The 21,406-nt window shown below is 27.9% G+C and overlaps 3 non-coding genes across 3 annotated transcripts; all 3 read left to right on the forward strand.

Annotated features, from left to right (window-relative positions):
* Positions 1-162: 162 nt before the first annotated feature.
* Positions 163-281, forward strand: LOC132960291 (5S ribosomal RNA). The gene has a single exon (XR_009667254.1). It is a non-coding gene; the product is annotated as a 5S ribosomal RNA (ribosomal RNA).
* A 124-nt stretch (positions 282-405) lies between these two features.
* LOC132960289 (5S ribosomal RNA) lies at positions 406-524 on the forward strand. The gene has a single exon (XR_009667252.1). It is a non-coding gene; the product is annotated as a 5S ribosomal RNA (ribosomal RNA).
* A 122-nt stretch (positions 525-646) lies between these two features.
* On the forward strand, positions 647-765 carry LOC132960290 (5S ribosomal RNA). Its single transcript, XR_009667253.1, has one exon. It is a non-coding gene; the product is annotated as a 5S ribosomal RNA (ribosomal RNA).
* Positions 766-21,406: the final 20,641 nt, after the last annotated feature.

Consider the following 21,406-nt stretch of genomic DNA (forward strand, 5'->3'; position numbering starts at 1 on the left):
TGGATGGGAGAACGCCTGGGAATTCCAGGTGCTGTAAGCTTTTTCATTTTTTTGATCATATGTTTTTTTTTTATCATATAGAGACATATTCACATGTCCAAAAATTCAGCCAGAATCAAGGGCATGACATCTTTAAAAGGCCCATTTCTGCACACAATAATGGCTTACGGCCATACCTCCCTGAACACGCCCCATATCGTCCAATCTCGGAAGCTAAGCAGGGTCGGGCCTGGTTAGTACTTGGATGGGAGACCGCCTGGGAATTCCAGGTGCTGTAAGCTTTTTCATTTTTTTGATCATATGTTTTTTTTTTTTATCATATAGAGACATATTCACATGTCCAAAAATTCAGCCAGAATCAAGGGCATGACATCTTTAAAAGGCCCCTTTCTGCACACAATAATGGCTTACGGCCATACCAACTTGAACACGCCCGATCTCGTCCGATCTCGGAAGCTAAGCAGGGTCGGGCTTGGTTAGTACTTGGATGGGAGACCGCCTGGGAATACCAGGTGCTGTAAGCTTTTTCATTTTTTTGATCATATGTTTTTTTTTTATCATAGAGAGACATATTCACATGTCCAAAAATTCAGCCAGAATCAAGGGCATGACATCTTTAAAAGGCCCCTGTCTGCACACAATATTGGCTTACGGCCATACCACCCTGAACACGCCCGATCTCGTCCGATCTCGGAAGCTAAGCAGGGTCGGTCCTAGTTAGTACTTCGATGGGAGACCGCCTGGGAATACCAGGTGCTGTAAGCTTTTTCATTTTTTTGATCATATGTTTTTTTTTATATCAAAGAGAGACATATTCAGATGTCCAAAATTTTCATGAAGTATTTCGGCTTCAAAAAAGTGAAACATTTTCATGAAGAAATTCGGATTCAAAAAAGTTGAAAGTTTTCATGATGAAATTCGGCTTCAAAAAAGTTGAAAATTTTCATGAAGAAATTTGGCTCCAAAAAAGTTTTCGCAAGGGGGGGTGGTTCGTCTTTTTTCAAATTTCGTAAGGGGGGGTGGGTCAATTGAAATCTTTCATGAAGTATTTGGGCTTCAAAAAAGTTGAAAATTTTCATGAACAAATTCGGCTTCAAAAAAGGTGAAAATTTTCATGAAATATTTGGGCCTCAAAAAAGTTGAAAATTTTCATGAAAAGATTTCGGCTTCAAAAAAGTTGAAAATTTTTATGACAGTATTTCGGCTTCAAAAAAGTTGAAAATTTTCATGAAGTATTTCGGCTTCAAAAAAGTTGAACATTTTCATGAAAAGATTTCGGCTTCAAAGAAGTTGAACATTTTCATGAAGTATTTCGGATTAAAAAAGTTGAAAATTTTCACGACAGGATTTCGGTTTTAAAAAAGTCGACCATTTTCATGAAGTATTTCGGATTCAAAAAAGTTGAACATTTTCATGAAAACATTTCGGCTTCAAAAAAGTTGAAAATTTTCATGAAGTATTTCGGATTCAAAAAAGTTGAAAATTTTCATGAAAAGATTTCGGCTTCAAAAAAGTTGAACATTTTCATGACAGTATTTCGGCTTCAAAAAAGTTGAAAATTTTCATGAAGTATTTCGGCTTCAAAAAAGTTGAAAATTTTCACGACAGGATTTCGGCTTTAAAAAAGTTGAAAATTTTCATGAAGTATTTCAGATTCAAAAAAGTTGAAAATTTTCAGGAAAAGATTTCAGTTCCAAAAAAGTCGACCATTTTCATGAAGTATTTCAGCTTCAAAAAAGTTGAACATTTTCATGAAAAGATTTCGGCTTCAAAAAAGTTTTCGCAAGTGTTTCGTCTTTTTTCAACTTTTTCGTAATGGGGTTTGTCAATTGAACATTTTCATGAAGTATTTGGGCTTCAAAAAAGTTGAAAATATTCATGATGAAATTCGGCTTCAAAAAAGTTTAAAAATTTCATGAAGAAATTCGGCTTCAAAAAAGTTGAAAATTTTCATGAAATATTTAGGTTTCAAAAAAGTTGAAAATTTTCATGAAGAAATTCGGCTTCAAAAAAGTTGAACATTTTCATGTAAAGATTTCGGCTTCAAAAAAGTTGAAAATTTTCATGAAGTATTTGGGCTTCAAAAAAGTTCAAAATTTTCATGAAGTATTTGGGCTTCAAAAAAGTTAAACATTTTCATGAAGTATTTCAGCTTCAAAAAAGTTGAACATTTTCATGAAAAGATTTAGGCTTCAAAAAAGTTGAACATTTTCATGAAGTATTTCGGATTAAAAAAGTTGAAAATTTTCACGACAGGATTTCGGTTTTAAAAAAGTCGACCATTTTCATGAAGTATTTCAGCTTCAAAAAAGTTGAACATTTTCAAGAAAAGATTTCGGCTTCAAAAAAGTTGAAAATTTTCATGAAGTATTTCGGCTTCAAAAAAGTCGAAAATTTTCATGAAAGAATTTCAGCTTCAAAACAGTTGAACATTTTCGTGAAAAGATTTCGGCTTCAAAAAAGTTCAAAATTTTCATGAAGTATTTGGGCTTCAAAAAAGTTGAACATTTTCATGAAGTATTTCAGCTTCAAAAAAGTTGAACATTTTCATGAAAAGATTTAGGCTTCAAAAAAGTTGAACATTTTCATGAAGTATTTCGGATTAAAAAAGTTGAAAATTTTCACGACAGGATTTCGGTTTTAAAAAAGTCGACCATTTTCATGAAGTATTTCAGATTCAAAAAAGTTGAACATTTTCATGAAAACATTTCGGCTTCAAAAAAGTTGAAAATTTTCATGAAGTATTTCGGATTCAAAAAAGTTGAACATTTTCATGACAGTATTTCGGATTCAAAAAAGGTGAAAATTTTCATGAAATATTTCAGCTTCAAAAAAGTTGAACATTTTCATGAAAAGATTTCGGCTTCAAAAAAGTTGAAAATTTTCATGAAGTATTTGGGCTTCAAAAAAGTTCAAAATTTTCATGAAGTATTTGGGCTTCAAAAAAGTTGAACATTTTCATGAAGTATTTCAGCTTCAAAAAAGTTGAACATTTTCTTGAAAAGATTTAGGCTTCAAAAAAGTTGAACATTTTCATGAAGTATTTCGGATTAAAAAAGTTGAAAATTTTCACGACAGGATTTCGGTTTTAAAAAAGTCGACCATTTTCATGAAGTATTTCAGCTTCAAAAAAGTTGAACATTTTCACGAAAAGATTTCGGCTTCAAAAAAGTTGAAAATTTTCATGAAGTATTTCGGCTTCAAAAAAGTCGAAAATTTTCATGAAAGAATTTCAGCTTCAAAACAGTTGAACATTTTCGTGAAAAGATTTCGGCTTCAAAAAAGTTGAAAATTTTCATGAAGTATTTCGGCTAGAAAAAGGTTGAAAATTTTCATGAACAAATTCGGCTTCAAAAAAGGTGAAAATTTTCATGAAATATTTGGGCCTCAAAAAAGTTGAAAATTTTCATGAAGTATTTGGGCTTCAAAAAAGTTGAAAATTTTCATGAAGTATTTCGGATTCAAAAAAGGTGAAAATTTTCGTGAAATATTTCAGCTTCAAAAAAGTTGAACATTTTCATGAAGTATTTCAGCTTAAAAAAAGTTGAAAATTTTCATGAAGTATTTCGGCTTCAAAAAAGTTGAAAATTTTCATGAAGAAATTCGGCTTCAAAAAAGGTGAAAATTTTCATGAAATATTTGGGCTTCAAAAAAGTTGAAAATTTTCATGAAGTATTTGGGCTTTAAAAAAGTTGAAAATTTTCATGAAGTATTTCGGATTCAAAAAAGGTGAAAATTTTCGTGAAATATTTCAGCTTCAAAAAAGTTGAAAATTTTCATGAAATATTTGGGCTTCAAAAAAGTTGAAAATTTTCATGAAGTATTTGGGCTTCAAAAAAGTTGAAAATTTTCATGAAGTATTTCGGATTCAAAAAAGGTGAAAATTTTCATGAAATATTTCGGCTTTAAAAAAGTCGACCATTTTCATGAAGTATTTCAGCTTCAAAAAAGTTGAAAATTTTCATGAAAAGATTTCGGCTTCAAAAAAGTTGAAAATTTTCATGAAGTATTTCAGATTCAAAAAAGTTGAAAATTTTCATGACAGTATTTCGGCTTCAAAAAAGTTGAACATTTTCATGACAGTATTTCGGCTTCAAAAAAGTTCAAAATATTCATGAAGTATTTCGGCTAGAAAAAAGTTGAAAATTTTCATGAAGAAATTCGGCTTCAAAAAAGGTGAAAATTTTCATGAAATATTTGGGCTTCAAAAAAGTTGAAAATTTTCATGAAGTATTTGGGCTTCAAAAAAGTTGAAAATTTTCATGAAGTATTTCGGATTCAAAAAAGGTGAAAATTTTCGTGAAATATTTCAGCTTCAAAAAAGTTGAACATTTTCATGAAGTATTTCAGCTTAAAAAAAGTTGAAAATTTTCATGAAGTATTTCGGCTTCAAAAAAGTTGAAAATTTTCATGAAGAAATTCGGCTTCAAAAAAGGTGAAAATTTTCATGAAATATTTGGGCTTCAAAAAAGTTGAAAATTTTCATGAAGTATTTGGGCTTCAAAAAAGTTGAAAATTTTCATGAAGTATTTCGGATTCAAAAAAGGTGAAAATTTTCGTGAAATATTTCAGCTTCAAAAAAGTTGAAAATTTTCATGAAATATTTGGGCTTCAAAAAAGTTGAAAATTTTCATGAAGTATTTGGGCTTCAAAAAAGTTGAAAATTTTCATGAAGTATTTCGGATTCAAAAAAGGTGAAAATTTTCATGAAATATTTCGGCTTTAAAAAAGTCGACCATTTTCATGAAGTATTTCAGCTTCAAAAAAGTTGAAAATTTTCATGAAAAGATTTCGGCTTCAAAAAAGTTGAAAATTTTCATGAAGTATTTCAGATTCAAAAAAGTTGAAAATTTTCATGACAGTATTTCGGCTTCAAAAAAGTTGAACATTTTCATGACAGTATTTCGGCTTCAAAAAAGTTCAAAATTTTCATGAAGTATTTCGGCTAGAAAAAAGTTGAAAATTTTCATGAAGAAATTCGGCTTCAAAAAAGGTGAAAATTTTCATGAAATATTTGGGCTTCAAAAAAGTTGAAAATTTTCATGAAGTATTTGGGCTTCAAAAAAGTTGAAAATTTTCATGAAGTATTTCGGATTCAAAAAAGGTGAAAATTTTCATGAAATATTTCAGCTTCAAAAAAGTTGAACATTTTCATGAAGTATTTCAGCTTCAAAAAAGTTGAACATTTTCATGAAAAGATTTCGGCTTCAAAAAAGTTGAAAATTTTCATGAAGTATTTGGGCTTCAAAAAAGTTCAAAATTTTCATGAAGTATTTCGGATTCAAAAAATGTGAAAATTTTCGTGAAATATTTCAGCTTCAAAAAAGTTGAAAATTTTCATGAAATATTTGGGCTTCAAAAAAGTTGAAAATTTTCATGAAGTATTTGGGCTTCAAAAAAGTTGAAAATTTTCATGAAGTATTTCGGATTCAAAAAAGGTGAAAATTTTCATGAAATATTTCGGCTTTAAAAAAGTCGACCATTTTCATGAAGTATTTCAGCTTCAAAAAAGTTGAACATTTTCATGAAAAGATTTCGGCTTCAAAAAAGTTGAAAATTTTCATGAAGTATTTGGGCTTCAAAAAAGTTCAAAATTTTCATGAAGTATTTTGGATTCAAAAAAGGTGAAAATTTTCATGAAATATTTCAGCTTCAAAAAAGTTGAACATTTTCATGAAGTATTTCAGCTTCAAAAAAGTTGAACATTTTCATGAAAAGATTTCGGCTTCAAAAAAGTTGAACATTTTCATGAAGTATTTCGGATTCAAAAAAGTTGAAAATTTTCATGACAGTATTTCGGCTTCAAAAAAGTTGAAAATTTTCATGAAGTATTTCGGCTTCAAAAAAGTTGAACATTTTCATGACAGTATTTCGGATTCAAAAAAGGTGAAAATTTTCATGAAATATTTCAGCTTCAAAAAAGTTGAACATTTTCATGAAGTATTTCAGCTTCAAAAAAGTTGAACATTTTCATGAAAAGATTTCGGCTTCAAAAAAGTTGAAAATTTTCATGAAGTATTTGGGCTTCAAAAAAGTTGAAAATTTTCATGAAGTATTTGGGCTTCAAAAAAGTTTAACATTTTCATGAAGTATTTCAGCTTCAAAAAAGTTGAACATTTTCATGAAAAGATTTAGGCTTCAAAAAAGTTGAACATTTTCATGAAGTATTTCGGATTAAAAAAGTTGAAAATTTTCACGACAGGATTTCGGTTTTAAAAAAGTCGATCATTTTCATGAAGTATTTCAGATTCAAAAAAGTTGAACATTTTCATGAAAACATTTCAGTTCCAAAAAAGTCGACCATTTTCATGAAGTATTTCAGCATCAAAAAAGTTGAACATTTTCACGAAAAGATTTCGGCTTCAAAAAAGTTGAAAATTTTCATGAAGTATTTCGGCTTCAAAAAAGTCGAAAATTTTCATGAAAGAATTTCAGCTTCAAAACAGTTGAACATTTTCGTGAAAAGATTTCGGCTTCAAAAAAGTTGAAAATTTTCATGAAGTATTTCGGCTAGAAAAAAGTTGAAAATTTTCATGAACAAATTCGGCTTCAAAAAAGGTGAAAATTTTCATGAAATATTTGGGCCTCAAAAAAGTTGAAAATTTTCATGAAGTATTTGGGCTTCAAAAAAGTTGAAAATTTTCATGAAGTATTTCGGATTCAAAAAAGTTGAAAATTTTCATGAAGAAATTCGGCTTCAAAAAAGGTGAAAATTTTCATGAAATATTTGGGCTTCAAAAAAGTTGAAAATTTTCATGAAGTATTTGGGCTTCAAAAAAGTTGAACATTTTCATGAAGTATTTCAGCTTAAAAAAAGTTGAACATTTTCATGAAAAGATTTCGGCATCAAAAAAGTTGAACATTTTCATGAAGTATTTCGGATTAAAAAAGTTGAAAATTTTCACGACAGGATTTCGGTTTTAAAAAAGTCGACCATTTTCATGAAGTATTTCAGATTCAAAAAAGTTGAACATTTTCATGAAAACATTTCGGCTTCAAAAAAGTTGAACATTTTCATGAAATATTTCAGCTTCAAAAAAGTTGAACATTTTCATGAAGTATTTCAGCTTCAAAAAAGTTGAAAATTTTCATGAAGTATTTCGGATTCAAAAAAGGTGAAAATTTTCATGAAATATTTCAGCTTCAAAAAAGTTGAACATTTTCATGAAGTATTTCGCATTAAAAAAGTTGAAAATTTTCACGACAGGATTTCGGTTTTAAAAAAGTCGACCATTTTCATGAAGTATTTCAGATTCAAAAAAGTTGAACATTTTCATGAAAACATTTCGGCTTCAAAAAAGTTGAAAATTTTCATGAAGTATTTCGGATTCAAAAAAGTTGAAAATTTTCATGAAAAGATTTCGGCTTCAAAAAAGTTGAAAATTTTCATGACAGTATTTCGGCTTCAAAAAAGTTGAAAATTTTCATGAAGTATTTCGGATTCAAAAAAGTTGAAAATTTTCATGAAGAAATTCGGCTTCAAAAAAGGTGAAAATTTTCATGAAATATTTGGGCTTCAAAAAAGTTGAAAATTTTCATGAAGTATTTGGGCTTCAAAAAAGTTGAACATTTTCATGAAGTATTTCAGCTTCAAAAAAGTTGAACATTTTCATGAAAAGATTTCGGCATCAAAAAAGTTGAACATTTTCATGAAGTATTTCGGATTAAAAAAGTTGAAAATTTTCACGACAGGATTTCGGTTTTAAAAAAGTCGACCATTTTCATGAAGTATTTCAGATTCAAAAAAGTTGAACATTTTCATGAAAACATTTCGGCTTCAAAAAAGTTGAAAATTTTCATGAAATATTTCAGCTTCAAAAAATTTGAAAATTTTCATGAAGTATTTGGGCTTCAAAAAAGTTGAAAATTTTCATGAAGTATTTCGGATTCAAAAAAGGTGAAAATTTTCATGAAATATTTCGGCTTTAAAAAAGTCGACCATTTTCATGAAGTATTTCAGCTTCAAAAAAGTTGAACATTTTCATGAAAAGATTTCGGCTTCAAAAAAGTTGAAAATTTTCATGAAGTATTTGGGCTTCAAAAAAGTTCAAAATTTTCATGAAGTATTTGGGCTTCAAAAAAGTTGAACATTTTCATGAAGTATTTCAGCTTCAAAAAAGTTGAACATTTTCATGAAAAGATTTCGGCTTCAAAAAAGTTGAAAATTTTCATGAAGTATTTCGGCTTCAAAAAAGTCGAAAATTTTCACGACAGGATTTCGGTTTTAAAAAAGTCGATCATTTTCATGAAGTATTTCAGATTCAAAAAAGTTGAACATTTTCATGAAAACATTTCAGTTCCAAAAAAGTCGACCATTTTCATGAAGTATTTCAGCATCAAAAAAGTTGAACATTTTCACGAAAAGATTTCGGCTTCAAAAAAGTTGAAAATTTTCATGAAGTATTTCGGCTTCAAAAAAGTCGAAAATTTTCATGAAAGAATTTCAGCTTCAAAACAGTTGAACATTTTCGTGAAAAGATTTCGGCTTCAAAAAAGTTGAAAATTTTCATGAAGTATTTCGGCTAGAAAAAAGTTGAAAATTTTCATGAACAAATTCGGCTTCAAAAAAGGTGAAAATTTTCATGAAGTATTTGGGCTTCAAAAAAGTTGAAAATTTTCATGAAGTATTTCGGATTCAAAAAAGTTGAAAATTTTCATGAAGAAATTCGGCTTCAAAAAAGGTGAAAATTTTCATGAAATATTTGGGCTTCAAAAAAGTTGAAAATTTTCATGAAGTATTTGGGCTTCAAAAAAGTTGAACATTTTCATGAAGTATTTCAGCTTCAAAAAAGTTGAACATTTTCATGAAAAGATTTCGGCATCAAAAAAGTTGAACATTTTCATGAAGTATTTCGGATTAAAAAAGTTGAAAATTTTCACGACAGGATTTCGGTTTTAAAAAAGTCGACCATTTTCATGAAGAATTTCAGATTCAAAAAAGTTGAACATTTTCATGAAAACATTTCGGCTTCAAAAACGTTGAAAATTTTCATGAAATATTTCAGCTTCAAAAAAGTTGAACATTTTCATGAAGTATTTCGGCTTCAAAAAAGTCGAAAATTTTCATGAAAGAATTTCAGCTTCAAAACAGTTGAACATTTTCGTGAAAAGATTTCGGCTTCAAAAAAGTTGAAAATTTTCATGAAGTATTTCGGCTAGAAAAAAGTTGAAAATTTTCATGAACAAATTCGGCTTCAAAAAAGGTGAAAATTTTCATGAAATATTTGGGCCTCAAAAAAGTTGAAAATTTTCATGAAGTATTTGGGCTTCAAAAAAGTTGAAAATTTTCATGAAGTATTTCGGATTCAAAAAAGTTGAAAATTTTCATGAAGAAATTCGGCTTCAAAAAAGGTGAAAATTTTCATGAAATATTTGGGCTTCAAAAAAGTTGAAAATTTTCATGAAGTATTTGGGCTTCAAAAAAGTTGAACATTTTCATGAAGTATTTCAGCTTAAAAAAAGTTGAACATTTTCATGAAAAGATTTCGGCATCAAAAAAGTTGAACATTTTCATGAAGTATTTCGGATTAAAAAAGTTGAAAATTTTCACGACAGGATTTCGGTTTTAAAAAAGTCGACCATTTTCATGAAGTATTTCAGATTCAAAAAAGTTGAACATTTTCATGAAAACATTTCGGCTTCAAAAAAGTTGAACATTTTCATGAAATATTTCAGCTTCAAAAAAGTTGAACATTTTCATGAAGTATTTCAGCTTCAAAAAAGTTGAAAATTTTCATGAAGTATTTCGGATTCAAAAAAGGTGAAAATTTTCATGAAATATTTCAGCTTCAAAAAAGTTGAACATTTTCATGAAGTATTTCGCATTAAAAAAGTTGAAAATTTTCACGACAGGATTTCGGTTTTAAAAAAGTCGACCATTTTCATGAAGTATTTCAGATTCAAAAAAGTTGAACATTTTCATGAAAACATTTCGGCTTCAAAAAAGTTGAAAATTTTCATGAAGTATTTCGGATTCAAAAAAGTTGAAAATTTTCATGAAAAGATTTCGGCTTCAAAAAAGTTGAAAATTTTCATGACAGTATTTCGGCTTCAAAAAAGTTGAAAATTTTCATGAAGTATTTCGGATTCAAAAAAGTTGAAAATTTTCATGAAGAAATTCGGCTTCAAAAAAGGTGAAAATTTTCATGAAATATTTGGGCTTCAAAAAAGTTGAAAATTTTCATGAAGTATTTGGGCTTCAAAAAAGTTGAACATTTTCATGAAGTATTTCAGCTTCAAAAAAGTTGAACATTTTCATGAAAAGATTTCGGCATCAAAAAAGTTGAACATTTTCATGAAGTATTTCGGATTAAAAAAGTTGAAAATTTTCACGACAGGATTTCGGTTTTAAAAAAGTCGACCATTTTCATGAAGTATTTCAGATTCAAAAAAGTTGAACATTTTCATGAAAACATTTCGGCTTCAAAAAAGTTGAAAATTTTCATGAAATATTTCAGCTTCAAAAAATTTGAAAATTTTCATGAAGTATTTGGGCTTCAAAAAAGTTGAAAATTTTCATGAAGTATTTCGGATTCAAAAAAGGTGAAAATTTTCATGAAATATTTCGGCTTTAAAAAAGTCGACCATTTTCATGAAGTATTTCAGCTTCAAAAAAGTTGAACATTTTCATGAAAAGATTTCGGCTTCAAAAAAGTTGAAAATTTTCATGAAGTATTTGGGCTTCAAAAAAGTTCAAAATTTTCATGAAGTATTTGGGCTTCAAAAAAGTTGAACATTTTCATGAAGTATTTCAGCTTCAAAAAAGTTGAACATTTTCATGAAAAGATTTCGGCTTCAAAAAAGTTGAAAATTTTCATGAAGTATTTCGGCTTCAAAAAAGTCGAAAATTTTCACGACAGGATTTCGGTTTTAAAAAAGTCGATCATTTTCATGAAGTATTTCAGATTCAAAAAAGTTGAACATTTTCATGAAAACATTTCAGTTCCAAAAAAGTCGACCATTTTCATGAAGTATTTCAGCATCAAAAAAGTTGAACATTTTCACGAAAAGATTTCGGCTTCAAAAAAGTTGAAAATTTTCATGAAGTATTTCGGCTTCAAAAAAGTCGAAAATTTTCATGAAAGAATTTCAGCTTCAAAACAGTTGAACATTTTCGTGAAAAGATTTCGGCTTCAAAAAAGTTGAAAATTTTCATGAAGTATTTCGGCTAGAAAAAAGTTGAAAATTTTCATGAACAAATTCGGCTTCAAAAAAGGTGAAAATTTTCATGAAGTATTTGGGCTTCAAAAAAGTTGAAAATTTTCATGAAGTATTTCGGATTCAAAAAAGTTGAAAATTTTCATGAAGAAATTCGGCTTCAAAAAAGGTGAAAATTTTCATGAAATATTTGGGCTTCAAAAAAGTTGAAAATTTTCATGAAGTATTTGGGCTTCAAAAAAGTTGAACATTTTCATGAAGTATTTCAGCTTCAAAAAAGTTGAACATTTTCATGAAAAGATTTCGGCATCAAAAAAGTTGAACATTTTCATGAAGTATTTCGGATTAAAAAAGTTGAAAATTTTCACGACAGGATTTCGGTTTTAAAAAAGTCGACCATTTTCATGAAGAATTTCAGATTCAAAAAAGTTGAACATTTTCATGAAAACATTTCGGCTTCAAAAACGTTGAAAATTTTCATGAAATATTTCAGCTTCAAAAAAGTTGAACATTTTCATGAAGTATTTCAGCTTCAAAAAAGTTGAAAATTTTCATGAAGTATTTCGGATTCAAAAAAGGTGAAAATTTTCATGAAATATTTCAGCTTCAAAAAAGTTGAACATTTTCATGAAGTATTTCGGATTAAAAAAGTTGAACATTTTCATGAAAACATTTCGGCTTCAAAAAAGTTGAACATTTTCATGAAGTATTTCAGCTTCAAAAAAGTTGAACATTTTCATGAAAAGATTTCGGCTTCAAAAAAGTTGAAAATTTTCATGAAGTATTTCAGATTCAAAAAAGTTGAAAATTTTCATGACAGTATTTCGGCTTCAAAAAAGTTGAACATTTTCATGACAGTATTTCGGCTTCAAAAAAGTTGAAAATTTTCATTAAGTATTTCGGATTCAAAAAAGGTGAAAATTTTCATGAAATATTTCAGCTTCAAAAAAGTTGAACATTTTCATGAAGTATTTCAGCTTCAAAAAAGTTGAACATTTTCATGAAAAGATTTCGGCTTCAAAAAAGTTGAAAATTTTCATGAAGTATTTGGGCTTCAAAAAAGTTCAAAATTTTCATGAAGTATTTCGGATTCAAAAAATGTGAAAATTTTCGTGAAATATTTCAGCTTCAAAAAAGTTGAAAATTTTCATGAAATATTTGGGCTTCAAAAAAGTTGAAAATTTTCATGAAGTATTTCGGATTCAAAAAAGGTGAAAATTTTCATGAAATATTTCGGCTTTAAAAAAGTCGACCATTTTCATGAAGTATTTCAGCTTCAAAAAAGTTGAACATTTTCATGAAAAGATTTCGGCTTCAAAAAAGTTGAAAATTTTCATGAAGTATTTGGGCTTCAAAAAAGTTCAAAATTTTCATGAAAAGATTTCGGCTTCAAAAAAGTTGAAAATTTTCATGAAGTATTTGGGCTTCAAAAAAGTTCAAAATTTTCATGAAGTATTTGGGCTTCAAAAAAGTTTAACATTTTCATGAAGTATTTCAGCTTCAAAAAAGTTGAACATTTTCATGAAAAGATTTAGGCTTCAAAAAAGTTGAACATTTTCATGAAGTATTTCGGATTAAAAAAGTTGAAAATTTTCACGACAGGATTTCGGTTTTAAAAAAGTCGATCATTTTCATGAAGTATTTCAGATTCAAAAAAGTTGAACATTTTCATGAAAACATTTCAGTTCCAAAAAAGTCGACCATTTTCATGAAGTATTTCAGCATCAAAAAAGTTGAACATTTTCACGAAAAGATTTCGGCTTCAAAAAAGTTGAAAATTTTCATGAAGTATTTCGGCTTCAAAAAAGTCGAAAATTTTCATGAAAGAATTTCAGCTTCAAAACAGTTGAACATTTTCGTGAAAAGATTTCGGCTTCAAAAAAGTTGAAAATTTTCATGAAGTATTTCGGCTAGAAAAAAGTTGAAAATTTTCATGACAGTATTTCGGCTTCAAAAAAGTTCAAAATTTTCATGAAGTATTTCGGCTAGAAAAAAGTTGAAAATTTTCATGAAGAAATTCGGCTTCAAAAAAGGTGAAAATTTTCATGAAATATTTGGGCTTCAAAAAAGTTGAAAATTTTCATGAAGTATTTCGGATTCAAAAAAGGTGAAAATTTTCATGAAATATTTCAGCTTCAAAAAAGTTGAACATTTTCATGAAGTATTTCAGCTTCAAAAAAGTTGAACATTTTCATGAAAAGATTTCGGCTTCAAAAAAGTTGAAAATTTTCATGAAGTATTTGGGCTTCAAAAAAGTTCAAAATTTTCATGAAGTATTTCGGATTCAAAAAAGGTGAAAATTTTCATGAAATATTTCAGCTTCAAAAAAGTTGAACATTTTCATGAAGTATTTCGGATTCAAAAAAGTTGAAAATTTTCATGACAGTATTTCGGCTTCAAAAAAGTTGAAAATTTTCATGAAGTATTTCGGCTTCAAAAAAGTTGAACATTTTCATGACAGTATTTCGGATTCAAAAAAGGTGAAAATTTTCATGAAATATTTCAGCTTCAAAAAAGTTGAACATTTTCATGAAGTATTTCAGCTTCAAAAAAGTTGAACATTTTCATGAAAAGATTTCGGCTTCAAAAAAGTTGAAAATTTTCATGAAGTATTTGGGCTTCAAAAAAGTTCAAAATTTTCATGAAGTATTTGGGCTTCAAAAAAGTTGAACATTTTCATGAAGTATTTCAGCTTCAAAAAAGTTGAACATTTTCATGAAAAGATTTAGGCTTCAAAAAAGTTGAACATTTTCATGAAGTATTTCGGATTAAAAAAGTTGAAAATTTTCACGACAGGATTTCGGTTTTAAAAAAGTCGATCATTTTCATGAAGTATTTCAGATTCAAAAAAGTTGAACATTTTCATGAAAACATTTCAGTTCCAAAAAAGTCGACCATTTTCATGAAGTATTTCAGCATCAAAAAAGTTGAACATTTTCACGAAAAGATTTCGGCTTCAAAAAAGTCGAAAATTTTCATGAAAGAATTTCAGCTTCAAAACAGTTGAACATTTTCGTGAAAAGATTTCGGCTTCAAAAAAGTTGAAAATTTTCATGAAGTATTTCGGCTAGAAAAAAGTTGAAAATTTTCATGAACAAATTCGGCTTCAAAAAAGGTGAAAATTTTCATGAAATATTTGGGCCTCAAAACAGTTGAAAATTTTCATGAAGTATTTGGGCTTCAAAAAAGTTGAAAATTTTCATGAAGTATTTCGGATTCAAAAAAGTTGAAAATTTTCATGAAGAAATTCGGCTTCAAAAAAGGTGAAAATTTTCATGAAATATTTGGGCTTCAAAAAAGTTGAAAATTTTCATGAAGTATTTGGGCTTCAAAAAAGTTGAACATTTTCATGAAGTATTTCAGCTTCAAAAAAGTTGAACATTTTCATGAAAAGATTTCGGCATCAAAAAAGTTGAACATTTTCATGAAGTATTTCGGATTAAAAAAGTTGAAAATTTTCACGACAGGATTTCGGTTTTAAAAAAGTCGACCATTTTCATGAAGTATTTCAGATTCAAAAAAGTTGAACATTTTCATGAAAACATTTCGGCTTCAAAAAAGTTGAAAATTTTCATGAAATATTTCAGCTTCAAAAAAGTTGAACATTTTCATGAAGTATTTCAGCTTCAAAAAAGTTGAAAATTTTCATGAAGTATTTCGGATTCAAAAAAGGTGAAAATTTTCATGAAATATTTCAGCTTCAAAAAAGTTGAACATTTTCATGAAGTATTTCGGATTAAAAAAGTTGAAAATTTTCACGACAGGATTTCGGTTTTAAAAAAGTCGACCATTTTCATGAAGTATTTCAGATTCAAAAAATTGAACATTTTCATGAAAACATTTCGGCTTCAAAAAAGTTGAAAATTTTCATGAAGTATTTCGGATTCAAAAAAGTTGAAAATTTTCATGAAAAGATTTCGGCTTCAAAAAAGTTCAAAATTTTCATGAGGTATTTCAGATTCAAAAAAGTTGAAAATTTTCATGACAGTATTTCGGCTTCAAAAAAGTTGAACATTTTCATGACAGTATTTCGGCTTCAAAAAAGTTGAAAATTTTCATGAAGTATTTCGGCTAGAAAAAAGTTGAAAATTTTCATGAAGAAATTCGGCTTCAAAAAAGGTGAAAATTTTCATGAAATATTTGGGCTTCAAAAAAGTTGAAAATTTTCATGAAGTATTTGGGCTTCAAAAAAGTAGAAAATTTTCATGAAGTATTTCAGATTCAAAAAAGGTGAAAATTTTCATGAAATATTTCAGCTTCAAAAAAGTTGAACATTTTCATGAAGTATTTCAGCTTCAAAAAAGTTGAACATTTTCATGAAAAGATTTCGGCTTCAAAAAAGTTGAAAATTTTCATGAAGTATTTGGGCTTCAAAAAAGTTCAAAATTTTCATGAAGTATTTCGGATTCAAAAAAGGTGAAAATTTTCATGAAATATTTCAGCTTCAAAAAAGTTGAACATTTTCATGAAGTATTTCAGCTTCAAAAAAGTTGAACATTTTCATGAAAAGATTTCGGCTTCAAAAAAGTTGAAAATTTTCATGAAGTATTTGGGCTTCAAAAAAGTTCAACATTTTCATGAAGTATTTGGGCTTCAAAAAAGTTCAACATTTTCATGAAGTATTTCAGCTTCAAAAAAGTTGAACATTTTCATGAAAAGATTTCGGCTTCAAAAAAGTTGAACATTTTCATGAAGTATTTGGGCTTCAAAAAAGTTCAAAATTTTCATGAAGTATTTCGGATTCAAAAAATGTGAAAATTTTCGTGAAATATTTCAGCTTCAAAAAAGTTGAAAATTTTCATGAAATATTTGGGCTTCAAAAAAGTTGAAAATTTTCATGAAGTATTTGGGCTTCAAAAAAGTTGAAAATTTTCATGAAGTATTTCGGATTCAAAAAAGGTGAAAATTTTCATGAAATATTTCGGCTTTAAAAAAGTCGACCATTTTCATGAAGTATTTCAGCTTCAAAAAAGTTGAACATTTTCATGAAAAGATTTCGGCTTCAAAAAAGTTGAAAATTTTCATGAAGTATTTGGGCTTCAAAAAAGTTCAAAATTTTCATGAAGTATTTGGGCTTCAAAAAAGTTTAACATTTTCATGAAGTATTTCAGCTTCAAAAAAGTTGAACATTTTCATGAAAAGATTTAGGCTTCAAAAAAGTTGAACATTTTCATGAAGTATTTCGGATTAAAAAAGTTGAAAATTTTCACGACAGGATTTCGGTTTTAAAAAAGTCGATCATTTTCATGAAGTATTTCAGATTCAAAAAAGTTGAACATTTTCATGAAAACATTTCAGTTCCAAAAAAGTCGACCATTTTCATGAAGTATTTCAGCATCAAAAAAGTTGAACATTTTCACGAAAAGATTTCGGCTTCAAAAAAGTTGAAAATTTTCATGAAGTATTTCGGCTTCAAAAAAGTCGAAAATTTTCATGAAAGAATTTCAGCTTCAAAACAGTTGAACATTTTCGTGAAAAGATTTCGGCTTCAAAAAAGTTGAAAATTTTCATGACAGTATTTCGGCTTCAAAAAAGTTCAAAATTTTCATGAAGTATTTCGGCTAGAAAAAAGTTGAAAATTTTCATGAAGAAATTCGGCTTCAAAAAAGGTGAAAATTTTCATGAAATATTTGGGCTTCAAAAAAGTTGAAAATTTTCATGAAGTATTTCGGATTCAAAAAAGGTGAAAATTTTCATGAAATATTTCAGCTTCAAAAAAGTTGAACATTTTCATGAAGTATTTCAGCTTCAAAAAAGTTGAACATTTTCATGAAAAGATTTCGGCTTCAAAAAAGTTGAAAATTTTCATGAAGTATTTGGGCTTCAAAAAAGTTCAAAATTTTCATGAAGTATTTCGGATTCAAAAAAGGTGAAAATTTTCATGAAATATTTCAGCTTCAAAAAAGTTGAACATTTTCATGAAGTATTTCGGATTCAAAAAAGTTGAAAATTTTCATGACAGTATTTCGGCTTCAAAAAAGGTGAAAATTTTCATGAAATATTTCAGCTTCAAAAAAGTTGAACATTTTCATGAAGTATTTCAGCTTCAAAAAAGTTGAACATTTTCATGAAAAGATTTCGGCTTCAAAAAAGTTGAAAATTTTCATGAAGTATTTGGGCTTCAAAAAAGTTCAAAATTTTCATGAAGTATTTCGGATTCAAAAAAGGTGAAAATTTTCATGAAATATTTCAGCTTCAAAAAAGTTGAACATTTTCATGAAGTATTTCGGATTCAAAAAAGTTGAAAATTTTCATGACAGTATTTCGGCTTCAAAAAAGTTGAAAATTTTCATGAAGTATTTCGGCTTCAAAAAAGTTGAACATTTTCATGACAGTATTTCGGATTCAAAAAAGGTGAAAATTTTCATGAAATATTTCAGCTTCAAAAAAGTTGAACATTTTCATGAAGTATTTCAGCTTCAAAAAAGTTGAACATTTTCATGAAAAGATTTCGGCTTCAAAAAAGTTGAAAATTTTCATGAAGTATTTGGGCTTCAAAAAAGTTCAAAATTTTCATGAAGTATTTGGGCTTCAAAAAAGTTGAACATTTTCATGAAGTATTTCAGCTTCAAAAAAGTTGAACATTTTCATGAAAAGATTTAGGCTTCAAAAAAGTTGAACATTTTCATGAAGTATTTCGGATTAAAAAAGTTGAAAATTTTCACGACAGGATTTCGGTTTTAAAAAAGTCGATCATTTTCATGAAGTATTTCAGATTCAAAAAAGTTGAACATTTTCATGAAAACATTTCAGTTCCAAAAAAGTCGACCATTTTCATGAAGTATTTCAGCATCAAAAAAGTTGAACATTTTCACGAAAAGATTTCGGCTTCAAAAAAGTCGAAAATTTTCATGAAAGAATTTCAGCTTCAAAACAGTTGAACATTTTCGTGAAAAGATTTCGGCTTCAAAAAAGTTGAAAATTTTCATGAAGTATTTCGGCTAGAAAAAAGTTGAAAATTTTCATGAACAAATTCGGCTTCAAAAAAGGTGAAAATTTTCATGAAATATTTGGGCCTCAAAACAGTTGAAAATTTTCATGAAGTATTTGGGCTTCAAAAAAGTTGAAAATTTTCATGAAGTATTTCGGATTCAAAAAAGTTGAAAATTTTCATGAAGAAATTCGGCTTCAAAAAAGGTGAAAATTTTCATGAAATATTTGGGCTTCAAAAAAGTTGAAAATTTTCATGAAGTATTTGGGCTTCAAAAAAGTTGAACATTTTCATGAAGTATTTCAGCTTCAAAAAAGTTGAACATTTTCATGAAAAGATTTCGGCATCAAAAAAGTTGAACATTTTCATGAAGTATTTCGGATTAAAAAAGTTGAAAATTTTCACGACAGGATTTCGGTTTTAAAAAAGTCGACCATTTTCATGAAGTATTTCAGATTCAAAAAAGTTGAACATTTTCATGAAAACATTTCGGCTTCAAAAAAGTTGAAAATTTTCATGAAATATTTCAGCTTCAAAAAAGTTGAACATTTTCATGAAGTATTTCAGCTTCAAAAAAGTTGAAAATTTTCATGAAGTATTTCGGATTCAAAAAAGGTGAAAATTTTCATGAAATATTTCAGCTTCAAAAAAGTTGAACATTTTCATGAAGTATTTCGGATTAAAAAAGTTGAAAATTTTCACGACAGGATTTCGGTTTTAAAAAAGTCGACCATTTTCATGAAGTATTTCAGATTCAAAAAATTGAACATTTTCATGAAAACATTTCGGCTTCAAAAAAGTTGAAAATTTTCATGAAGTATTTCGGATTCAAAAAAGTTGAAAATTTTCATGAAAAGATTTCGGCTTCAAAAAAGTTCAAAATTTTCATGAGGTATTTCAGATTCAAAAAAGTTGAAAATTTTCATGACAGTATTTCGGCTTCAAAAAAGTTGAACATTTTCATGACAGTATTTCGGCTTCAAAAAAGTTGAAAATTTTCATGAAGTATTTCGGCTAGAAAAAAGTTGAAAATTTTCATGAAGAAATTCGGCTTCAAAAAAGGTGAAAATTTTCATGAAATATTTGGGCTTCAAAAAAGTTGAAAATTTTCATGAAGTATTTGGGCTTCAAAAAAGTAGAAAATTTTCATGAAGTATTTCAGATTCAAAAAAGGTGAAAATTTTCATGAAATATTTCAGCTTCAAAAAAGTTGAACATTTTCATGAAGTATTTCAGCTTCAAAAAAGTTGAACATTTTCATGAAAAGATTTCGGCTTCAAAAAAGTTGAAAATTTTCATGAAGTATTTGGGCTTCAAAAAAGTTCAAAATTTTCATGAAGTATTTCGGATTCAAAAAAGGTGAAAATTTTCATGAAATATTTCAGCTTCAAAAAAGTTGAACATTTTCATGAAGTATTTCAGCTTCAAAAAAGTTGAACATTTTCATGAAAAGATTTCGGCTTCAAAAAAGTTGAAAATTTTCATGAAGTATTTGGGCTTCAAAAAAGTTCAACATTTTCATGAAGTATTTGGGCTTCAAAAAAGTTCAACATTTTCATGAAGTATTTCAGCTTCAAAAAAGTTGAACATTTTCATGAAAAGATTTCGGCTTCAAAAAAGTTGAACATTTTCATGAAGTATTTGGGCTTCAAAAAAGTTCAAAATTTTCATGAAGTATTTCGGATTCAAAAAATGTGAAAATTTTCGTGAAATATTTCAGCTTCAAAAAAGTTGAAAATTTTCATGAAATATTTGGGCTTCAAAAAAGTTGAAAATTTTCATGAAGTATTTGGGCTTCAAAAAAGTTGAAAATTTTCATGAAGTATTTCGGATTCAAAAAAGGTGAAAATTTTCATGAAATATTTCGGCTTTAAAAAAGTCGACCATTTTCATGAAGTATTTCAGCTTCAAAAAAGTTGAACATTTTCATGAAAAGATTTCGGCTTCAAAAAAGTTGAAAATTTTCATGAAGTATTTGGGCTTCAAAAAAGTTCAAAATTTTCATGAAGTATTTTGGATTCAAAAAAGGTGAAAATTTTCATGAAATATTTCAGCTTCAAAAAAGTTCAACATTTTCATGAAGTATTTCAGCTTCAAAAAAGTTGAACATTTTCATGAAAAGATTTCGGCTTCAAAAAAGTTGAACATTTTCATGAAGTATTTCGGATTCAAAAAAGTTGAAAATTTTCATGACAGTATTTCGGCTTCAAAAAAGTTGAAAATTTTCATGAAGTATTTCGGCTTCAAAAAAGTTGAACATTTTCATGACAGTATTTCGGATTCAAAAAAGGTGAAAATTTTCATGAAATATTTCAGCTTCAAAAAAGTTGAACATTTTCATGAAGTATTTCGGATTAAAAAAGTTGAAAATTTTCACGACAGGATTTCGGTTTTAAAAAAGTCGACCATTTTCATGAATTATTTCAGATTCAAAAAAGTTGAACATTTTCATGAAAACATTTCGGCTTCAAAAAAGTTGAAAATTTTCATGAAGTATTTCGGATTCAAAAAAGTTGAAAATTTTCATGAAAAGATTTCGGCTTCAAAAAAGTTGAAAATTTTCATGACAGTATTTCGGCTTCAAAAAAGTTGAAAATTTTCATGAAGTATTTCGGATTCAAAAAAGTTGAAAATTTTCATGAAGAAATTCGGCTTCAAAAAAGGTGAAAATTTTCATGAAATATTTGGGCTTCAAAAAAGTTGAAAATTTTCATGAAGTATTTGGGCTTCAAAAAAGTTGAACATTTTCATGAAGTATTTCAGCTTCAAAAAAGTTGAACATTTTCATGAAAAGATTTCGGCATCAAAAAAGTTGAACATTTTCATGAAGTATTTCGGATTAAAAAAGTTGAAAATTTTCACGACAGGATTTCGGTTTTAAAAAAGTCGACCATTTTCATGAAGTATTTCAGATTCAAAAAAGTTGAACATTTTCATGAAAACATTTCGGCTTCAAAAAAGTTGAAAATTTTCATGAAATATTTCAGCTTCAAAAAAGTTGAACATTTTCATGAAGTATTTCAGCTTCAAAAAAGTTGAAAATTTTCATGAAGTATTTCAGATTCAAAAAAGGTGAAAATTTTCATGAAATATTTCAGCTTCAAAAAAGTTGAACATTTTCATGAAGTATTTCGGATTAAAAAAGTTGAAAATTTTCACGACAGGATTTCGGTTTTAAAAAAGTCGACCATTTTCATGAAGTATTTCAGATTCAAAAAAGTTGAACATTTTCATGAAAACATTTCGGCTTCAAAAAAGTTGAAAATTTTCATGAAGTATTTCGGATTCAAAAAAGTTGAAAATTTTCATGAAAAGATT

Source organism: Labrus mixtus, unplaced genomic scaffold, assembly GCF_963584025.1.
Source record: "Labrus mixtus unplaced genomic scaffold, fLabMix1.1 SCAFFOLD_82, whole genome shotgun sequence".
Classification (NCBI taxonomy): Eukaryota; Metazoa; Chordata; class Actinopteri; order Labriformes; family Labridae; genus Labrus; species Labrus mixtus.